Raw genomic sequence first — 9,927 nt, forward strand, 5'->3', positions numbered from 1 at the left:
AAAAAATCTCCTTTCTCGGGCATTTGATTGAGAGAATGGGATGTGGGGGAAGGAGGGTTTGATTGTTTGTAGTTTTACGTCAGGAAGTCTAGCAGAAGCCACTGCAACATCTCATAAAACATTGTGCAGCTGTGTGCAGACCTCAGGGTGCACAGATGCGTGTGTATTATATTACCTTGGAAGGGGCACAAGCTGAACTTTTCGATTTTGACACCCGACAGCATCCAGCAAAGGTGAGGTCTGCTACTTGTGCCTCAGGTTTTCAAATTAAAACCGTGTGTGTTGCGGTGCTCACATGACATGTATAAATGTATAAATGAGGGCCATTAACTAAATGCGTTTACACATCATTTAAATGAAACAACACACCTAACCAGATGGATTCCTAAAATGAGTAATTGTGTACTGCTATTTCCATAACTTTTGCCTTTGCTGGTATACCCTCACTTCTCTGGTATGTCCATCACTTTGACTTGAGCTTCCAGGTTGGGGGCCAGGACCTTGCTTTTCTGTGTTTTCTGTGAAGATCTTGATGTTATTATGTGCAACCAGGAGTGGGATATTTCTCACCTAAGTTTAGCCATCAAACACAGAGGCATCTAGTTTGAGCTTGTCTTTTGGGCATCCTCATGAGGCAAAGGAAAGAAAAAAGGTTTAACCCACCCAAAGATTTATGTGACACAGATCCACATAGTCTTCTAAATGTGCCTGTCACGGATTTTTTATGATGAAGGGGATCTCGATAACTAACTTGGACAAAGTGGTCACTTTTTGATGTAAACTGGGAGATAAAAGCGAGCTTATAAAAAAATAGCAGAGAACTAAAAGGAATACAGAAAGATAGAAAAGAGACAATATTCAGGGATTTTTAGGAGACACCAAAAGTTGTTGCCACATCTCTGCACATAGCAAATTCTATAGCATTTTGTTCAACTTTCCATGAGGAAGTCTGTCAACAGAGCTGCATTTTATTATGGTTTCCAGGATGGCTGCCCAATTTAAAACAGGAAAACCAGGTCTCAAATCTTGACATGCATGGAGGAGGACTCCAGAAGCCAAATTCTAGCTACATGTCTGCAACAGCTGGATCAAACTACCAAACAAAAATAGACTGTTAACTGGTCTACAATCCCTCTTTCAAGTCAGACCTAAAACATGCTAGTGGTGTGCAGTAGAAACTCTTGGTTTTTAGTTTTTGTTGTCTTTGTTCTTGAAAACTGGTGAAGGTCTCATGCAAATTTCACCCTCCACCCAGATAATATGAGCCTATATGAAGCTGTCAAAACACATCTTCTTTGTTTCTGTTATATCAACTTCCTTTTTTTACCTCCACAGATGGTAAGGGAAAAATAAAAATAATGCCAGCTTTTCTTGAAGCTTTTTTTTGCCTTTGATTTCAAAGTGCTCTACCAAGGTCAATATCATTTTTCATATGTGGAAATTGAAGCATTTAGCTGTGAAGTGGCATCCAAATATAGAACCTGAATATTAGTTTCCAATTAAAACCATAAATTGATGGTCTTTTCAGTACCATCTCCAGCAGCTGAAGTATGCTAACTTCAGGATGAGTATGCTAATAGTGGTGCCTTTAGGAGTTCTGGCACAAAGAGAAAAAGTTATGCAACTGTCATTCATTATTTTGACCCATGTTGTTGTTATGGCCATTTCTCTTTGCCACTTGGACATTCCATACAGCTGCACAGCAAAGCATTGCAACTTCTGGACTGTTCATCAGTTGATTTTTAATGATGATAAAGTGAAAGCTGAATAATTGTGATAATACAGGATATGTGTTCACATGTACATGCAATGTGTGTAATATAGGTGTGTATCTGTGTGCTATGAGCAGTTGTTTGGCTGTGGTTTGAGCTGCATCTGTTAGCAATGAAAAATATGTGTTTTCTCACAGACATAAAATTCTGGGCCACTTAAAGGTGAATATTTTCATCAGATCTCTCCCCATCCTGTAATTTATAATAAGTGGAACTAGTGAGCAGTGCTCTAAAACCATAAAAAAAGATAGAAAATAATCATGAAGGGAGAAGTTTGTAATGTTTGCCAGATGAAAATCCAGAGTCTCCATGCTCAGAATTTATGTTGGTGACCCCTGTTACCTTCTTCAACAACACAAGAAGGAAGAAGATAATAAGCTTATGTACTGTACGGTAAGTAATCAGCAGTGTAATGGGTCATAATTCTATTAAAGTGTGTGGACAAGATTTTATAATTAATGGGCCAGTTTATGCACATCCTACACATGTGCTATGGGATACAGCAAGGGGACTGGGCCAGGGGAGGGAAGTTGAGGAAAGTATGTCAGAGGACAGATGTGAAGAGCTAAGGGAAGGTAGCAAAACAATACCACCCAGCCATCCATCTGTGAAGAGGGAAAAATCTTAAATGAAGGATCGTTTCTAGGCTTTAAATATGATATATATAATATATAGCTTTGTACTTCCTGTTTATGTTTTGTCTATTTTATGACCTCAGGAGAAGGAGTCAGTCAATGTAAAAATGGAAATGCTTTGCTGGAAAAATTTCTGGTCTTTTCATGTGATATGAATCCTGAAATATTATTTTTTTCTGTCTTTTGTTCCTAATAGGAGCACTTACAGCTTTTGGAGGCATTTCCCAGGACTCTCTGGATGTATTTATACAAGTTCAATCCAGGCTGTTCTCTGGCTCTGAGGTCAGTGGCACAAAGAGGTATCAAAGTCCTTCAGTCTGCAGAGGATTCAGAGGACCATAACCACACTGCCTCTGGGGAATCCCTGGCCCATGCATCCCATGGGTACTTCCAAACAGTGCCCAGGAACTGCTTATGGAAGAGCCAATAGTAGACACTATTTACTTAATAGATGTACCCTGTTTTGCTATCATCTGTAATGAAAATATTCCCACACCTCAGTCCTTGAAGCGAGAAGAAAAAGTAGTGAAAAAATGTTTATTATTTAGAGAAACTACCTGTGTTCATGTTAATGGTAGTGAGACGATGATGGCAACATGCTTATCTTCAAAATGAAGTCCCACTCTATCTTGGCGATACAATACTCATTTAAAGGAGATTATAATTTCAGATTCTTACCATTACTTCTGTGCCTTTAGGTGTAGAGCTGGGGATTTATGAGCTCTATATCCAATGCAGAATTTTCTCTAATGATTTATGTAGGTTGACTCTCAGATGTGATGGTTCTTCTCATTTATGAATTGAGCAGCTTTTTTTTTTCAGAAGTCACTATGCAAGAATAACAACAAAGATACAAGGCTGAATTTTTAGAGTCTAAAAATTTAGAGATCAAAGTAAGATAAGCAAAACAGACTGTTTTCATTAAAAAATGTTTGCTGATTTTGCAGTTGTCTAGTGTTTTGGGTTTTTTTTATCCTGGACCTAGGTGATGAAAAATTAAACCTGTTTCTTTTGAAATTGATAGAAGAGTTTCTACTCATTCGGTTGCATTTTATTGTGAGTCTTTCTGGTACATCTTAAAAGGTAAATAGTGACAGAAAGTCTGAATTATAAAAATTCCCAATCTTCATGTAGACTCTGCTGTTCACAGGCACTTAAATGAGCTTCTAACCTGAGCTCTGACCTGAAGTGCATCAAGCTTGAAGATTTTACATCCTAGGTGGCTGTACCTGTAGTGCCTTCTGGAGCTCTTCCAGCAGTGTCCAGAACTTCCTCTTGTCCCAGGATGTATTGTCTTCATCTCCTGGCAGCAGCCTAGGAAAATGTGCAGGTAGAAACAAAACAGAAAGTTTCTAGCCCATGGCATAGTATGTTAAAGGAATCTATTGTATTGACATATGAGTAACCAGAGATGAGCGAACTAGTTCAGTTCAAATAACAACCAGCCCCAACCTTTGCCCATTCAAAAAGTGACCCTAACCCAAATCTTTTTCCAATTTGGGTTGGTTCAGAGAGATCAGCTGTCAGGTCTGTCAGCTGGTAGCCAGACATCAGAGCAGACATAACTAATTAGGATATACTCCCCTACAAGAGATTAAATGTATTTTTTTTTCTCTCTTTAAATGTTCCCATAGTTTCAACTTGCATTAAAACCTCTTGGTCTGAAAGCAACATCTTCAGAGTGAAAGCAAGTGGAAAAGTAGATTTTTCCCAGAGAAACTTATAGGAGTTAAATTCATCTTAAATATATGTTTTCTCCCTCAACAAAGTTGAGTCTGTAGAGTTACTGACCTCCCATCACAGAATATCTGACTGAGTTTCAGAGCAACTTATTTCTCAGTTCTTTTAGTCAAACTTAGCCCACTTATTATCAAAATTTGTACAACAATTGTATGATTTTGTCACCCATGCCACGAGAGTAAATGCTGCAAATCCAAAATCTAAAAGTATGCATAAGTGGTAACTTTAGTGAGGTGCAGTGTATTCTGATGGCTAGAGTTCATGAGGTCACCAGGGAATATGCATAGCCCAAAAGACTGAGAAAATTTAACTGGGCAGATGAACTCTGGGCCTTTCTTAAACAGCTTTATTGACTGCAAGAGGTGGAGTACAAGGCTTCCATATTTGTCTGAAAACAAGCACTGGTGCTGAGGTTATGTGTTCTTCTGCATGTTCTACAATTTCAGCTTTGAGTGACTTTCCTCTACCTTTATTATTTTCTGACTAGATTTCAGTGTGGTTCCGCAGTAGTCAGACATTGTGCTAATGTATTAAACTCAGAGTATTTTTTCCCTGCACTTTGCTGCCAGCGATAACCAGAATCTGGAGAAAAGTTAATACAATGGAGATCAGGACCTCAATAGGTTTTGAAACCAGGATTAAATATGCTTGTGGCTAAAGAGACCATAGGACAACTTTTTGGCAGGGAGACTATAAATTCACATGTTCCACATGTGTCAGTGAATGATGGGGAAAACTCCTGAAATATAGCATTTCAGAGAAACTAAGCATCATATAATCAATTTCTTTTCAATGTGGATTGTCATCCTGAAAAAAGTTTTAATTATATCTTATGTATATATGGCCAGAAATTATTTAGCCATGCTGCTGAATAGGATGGTACTGTTAGTTGTCTGCATAATTTTTTTTAATTGCAAACTGTGGAATGATTACATGTAAATTACAATTTTAAATAACTGGAACAAGAAATATACTTGTGCAATCTATGTGTCAAAGCTTTAAGACAACTGGAATGGCTTTCTAGAAATTCTGCTTTCTGAAAGCCCATGCCTATTACTTTATTTTTTGTCCAAATCCAGCTCAAACTTCCCCTTGCTGAGTCAGTCATTGTTTGTAACAGAAATGGCCTGCTGTTGAGTCTCACTCCTTAAGAATTCAACGGAATAATAGTCAGGATTTATTTGGCATAGTGAAACTCAAAAACATCTGTACCAGAAGGCACAGCAGTCACAAGAGTTGAATGGGGCCTGTTTTCACTGTCATTTAAATCTTCTTATGTATTTTATACAATTAACAATTCTTGGGAGCATCTTCTAAATTTTTTCTTCCAACATTGAGAAATAAAAGTTGAGACTGATTTAATCTGCTTCAGCCATGTACTCAGACATGTACATACAAAAGCATGATGCTTTTGTGGACATCTTACTAGCTGCCACCCACATGCTAATCTAGGGAGGATAGGTGTCACGTGATGTGGTATTAGATCTGTCAGGTATCCCACAGTGTTTCAAGAGGCACCAGAAACTTGTATTTAGGCAGCTGAGTCTGTCTCTAGTCTGTAGGAAGCTGAACCACTCTGTTCTCCTTTGACTTTTTAAACTGCATCCTCATTGACCACTCAGGGAGCTTAGGCACCTGGCCCAGGTAATACATGACTATGGGGAGGATTAAATTAAGGTGTCTGAATTTCTTGCTGAATTCTGCTCTTATTCTGTTTAATCATTTGTTATTGAAGGCAAGAGACAGATATTTCTACCCAGGCTAAGACATGACTTGTGTTCCCTCTTAAAGGTCTGGTCTCTGCTGATGCAAGGTGACATGGGCCCTTGCTGAAACACTTTCTTTCCTGGACTTTTGGTGAAAACCTTAAGCCTTGGGAACACAAGTTTCTGCTGTCTGTCCATGCTTCCCACAGGCAGGGTTGGGGCTGAACTTGAAGCTTAGAAGTCAGCGGAGCTTTGCTTTGATGTCAGTGAAAGAGCTTAGGACATAAGATTTCAAGCTTTCTGTGTGCAGTACATCTTGTCTATTTCTCTGCTTATTTTTAAGAATAGAAAAACCTTGATATTTTCCAGGTATTGTGACTGCTCTTCATTTGAGAATCTCAAAGCATTTTAGAAAGATTAAAATTAACCCTCACTCTATGTGTATATTCTGTGTAAGTTTTATTACAAGCAGTTTACAATACTGTCATATAGCACATACAGAGAATCAGTTAGGAGGTGGAAACTGAAGCAGAGTCCAGTTATCCAGCATCCTAATCTTGTTGTTAGAAATCTCTGACTAATATACAAGCAATTCTTGTGGACAGGGTTAAAGGTACCAGGACCTTCATGGAAGGGCTCAGTGCTTGTCAGCAGCTAATATACTGTGGAATGATTAGTGGAGACGACTAAGAACATTATTTATGCTGTAATAAATGTATGGGAGTACTGGAGCTGAACCTCTGGATTGTTCATATTGCCACGTTGATAAAAAAAATCCTTGTTACCAGACTGATAGGTCCAACACCCCTTTCAGTATAAAGCTTTCTTTTGGTATGTATTAAAGCAATCACAACCTACACCAAGCAAAACTGGAATTTGAAGCATAGTAATGGAGCATATGTTCAACAAGCTTAAAGCCACTCTGTGATACCTTCCAATTCTGTTGATCAGTAAAACTGTACAAAGAGTGAACATTTGCTTTGGCATAATATTCCCTATGGCCAGTGAAAGAGGATTTAAACCTGTTTTACTCACATTTCGTTACTGGTATCCAAGAAAACTGACAATATAATGAAATAAAGGATAAGAAAACTTTATCATGAAGATCGTACAGTCCAGGGCCAAGTTATATAATTCTCATTCTCACACAATGCCAGTTATCTTTGCTACCACTGTTGAATTATTAGCCTTGGACTGAGAAATATAAAACTGCAAACGGGCACTGTGATATTCATCCCCACTTAACTCACTGCAACAGTCTTATTTGATGGCAGAAGCAAATAAGATGTGGACTACTATGTTTAAGCACAGGTCATTTCAGAGTTAACAGATTTTCAAGACCAGAGGTAGCAGTGTAAACATCTAACTCTTATTTCCTGCATAAAACAAGCCAGAGTTCTTCAGATTAACTCATGCTGTGGAGAGAATATTACTCCCTTTTTCAAAGTCAAGAATACTGAGCTCAAAAAGCTTATGTCAAACTAGACATGGAGGTGATGGTTTTGAGCTTATCCATTTCCTGCAGAACCTGCACAAGAAAAGGTACAGAAATCAATTATATCTTTCCAAATCTTCTTCCTCAATTGCCTTATTATAGCAGTGTTTATGATCTGGCCTATATTTATTGCATTCTTCACTAGCATAGGCCTTGCATTCCTCACTTGATGTTTGCCATGTGTTGGGCATTACTTGAAATTCATAGCTCTGGTTTCCTTTCTCCACAGTCACTGGACAATTAACTGATATAATATAGGCAGCTTTTGAAATTTCATTTCAAGCTATCAGTTATAAAGGTGACATATTGTTAGAATATTAGTATCAAAAAGATGTCAGTGAAGAAAAGAAAGGGGTAATAAACAATCAAGCTGGCACTGAAATCCAACAAGATTAGTAAAATAAGACATAAGATATTAGACATAAGCTGTAACGTGCATTCCTTTTCCTATCCTTTTCTCTACATACACACACACAGGTACATATATATATATGGTTTTGTGTGTCAATGTGCACATAAATGGATTCTTGCATCTGATGTAGAACATAAAGGGTTGGGTTGATTTTTTCCTAGATGTGAGAGCCAAGTTTCACTGATTTGGTTTTGTGTCCAGGTTTTTCCTGTGGCTATTATTTCTCAGCACCTGTACTTCCACTGCTTCTTGTCTCCTGTAGCAAAGTAGGTCTGCTCAATATCGTAGCAGGTAAAGTGAAGGCTGTGTCTGAAGCCACTGCTTTCTATTTGTACAAGCAATAGGTACAAAATGGACATTAAACAGGCATCCTGCTGAATACCTGATCAGTGTCTGTTTCATGTCTATGGCTTTGGTATATTTATCTTATACCTGCTCCAGGAGGAGTTTGTCTCTCTTTTTCTTTTTCTCTTTTTTCTTTTTCTTTTTCTTTTTTTTTCTTTTTCTTCTTTTTCTTTTTCTTTTTCTTTTTTTTTCTTTTTCTTCTTTTTCTTTTTCCTTTTCCTTTTCCTTTTCCTTTCTTTTCCTCTCCTTTCTCAAACACACACCTTTTTTTTTTCTTCTTTTCCTTCAAAAACGGTGATGAGGGATTAATTTGGTACATCGTGACTTCCTGGTCATCCTGCAAGTGCTCCAGTCTGGGAAGATGTAAAACAAGCCTGTAGTTTCATTCCATTGAAATTTAGATGCCATCCCAACAGATGTGTGAGCACCTCTAAAAACTGAAGAGTGAGGTTGAGGTGATGGTGCCAGAGGTATTGCTTACCTGCCTTTTGCACGAGGGGACTTTTATGGGTAGGACAGCTAGGAAAAAGGAGAGCTTTTCCTCTGTCTGTTTTTGTTATGTCACTTGTTGAAAGAGTTTCTATCATGAAATACAACTGTTCAGGCTGTGTTGAGTAGAATCACAGTTTTTTCCATGCTGTATGGGTGAATACCAAACCCATGAACTGGTCTGCTTGCCTTTCCTTAAAGAAAGAAACTTTCAACACAGAACCTAAACATTTAATTAAGCAGATTGGGGTTGTTCATCTGAATAGACACACCTAAAAATCCTTTTATAGATTGGACTAAATTCCCCCAATTTAGGCACATGATTTGTGCTAAAATTAAGGTTCCAATTTAAGATATTTGCATAAAAGAAGTGACTAATTTCCCTATGTAGTTAAGGATGAGGGATAGGTGCCTTTGAAGACCCATGGATGGTGATTTTCTTTACTTAATTCAACTGATACGTGTTGATGAACATAGCAGAGAAAGAGAAGACTCCAGCTGGGCAAGATTATTTGCTAATATTTTTCATCTTTCAACTTGTGACTTCTCTGTTGTGATCACAGGAAAGTCCCTTGCAAGCTTTGTATTCTGTTGAGATATTCCCAAGGGTAAGAACAGTTTTAAATATGTCTTATTTAATTATATTGTCACTTGTACTGGATACTAAGCTGAATAAACCAAAATGTTCCATGTTTGGTTCCAAACAAAATTTTCAGCCGTTACTGATCTGTACTGGATTTAATCAGTGACAGTGACCTAGGAACTTTACCAACAGGCTCCTCAGCTATTCCAGCTAGATCTGGTTTTAGACGAGTTTTATTAATACTAATTTGGGATACTATTTAAGTATCCAGATAGGATGCTAATTTAAAAAGGCATTATGTTGGCTGATCTTATGATAAATTTTAAGATTTTTGACTCAGATTCCATTTCTCTCCGATTCTCACTTAAAATATTTCAAGATGCATCTTCTCCTGTATGTCAGATCCATGTAATGGCAATGAAGTTTTTGTAACACATGCAAGAAGTTGGGGAAAAAAGCCCCAGCAGCATTCCAGTACTATAGAAAGTTCCAAATATTAATTTCAATGTTTTTGGATATTAGTATTAGAGGCATCACTCCTTCAAAAGATAATTCAGCTTCAGCTTTAATGTTTACTGCCATATAATTAACTAGATTGTAGACAGAGAAGAATTTCTGTTTCTAATAAATGTATATATGTATACATATAATTATTCATGTGTGTTAAAAAGGAGTTCAATTTTCATCATGTTTTTTTATCATAAATTAAGTCCATACTTTAGAGATAAGGAAAATACTTTCTTAATATTT

This window comes from Corvus moneduloides, chromosome 3 (assembly GCF_009650955.1).
Source record: "Corvus moneduloides isolate bCorMon1 chromosome 3, bCorMon1.pri, whole genome shotgun sequence".
Taxonomy (NCBI): Eukaryota; Metazoa; Chordata; class Aves; order Passeriformes; family Corvidae; genus Corvus; species Corvus moneduloides.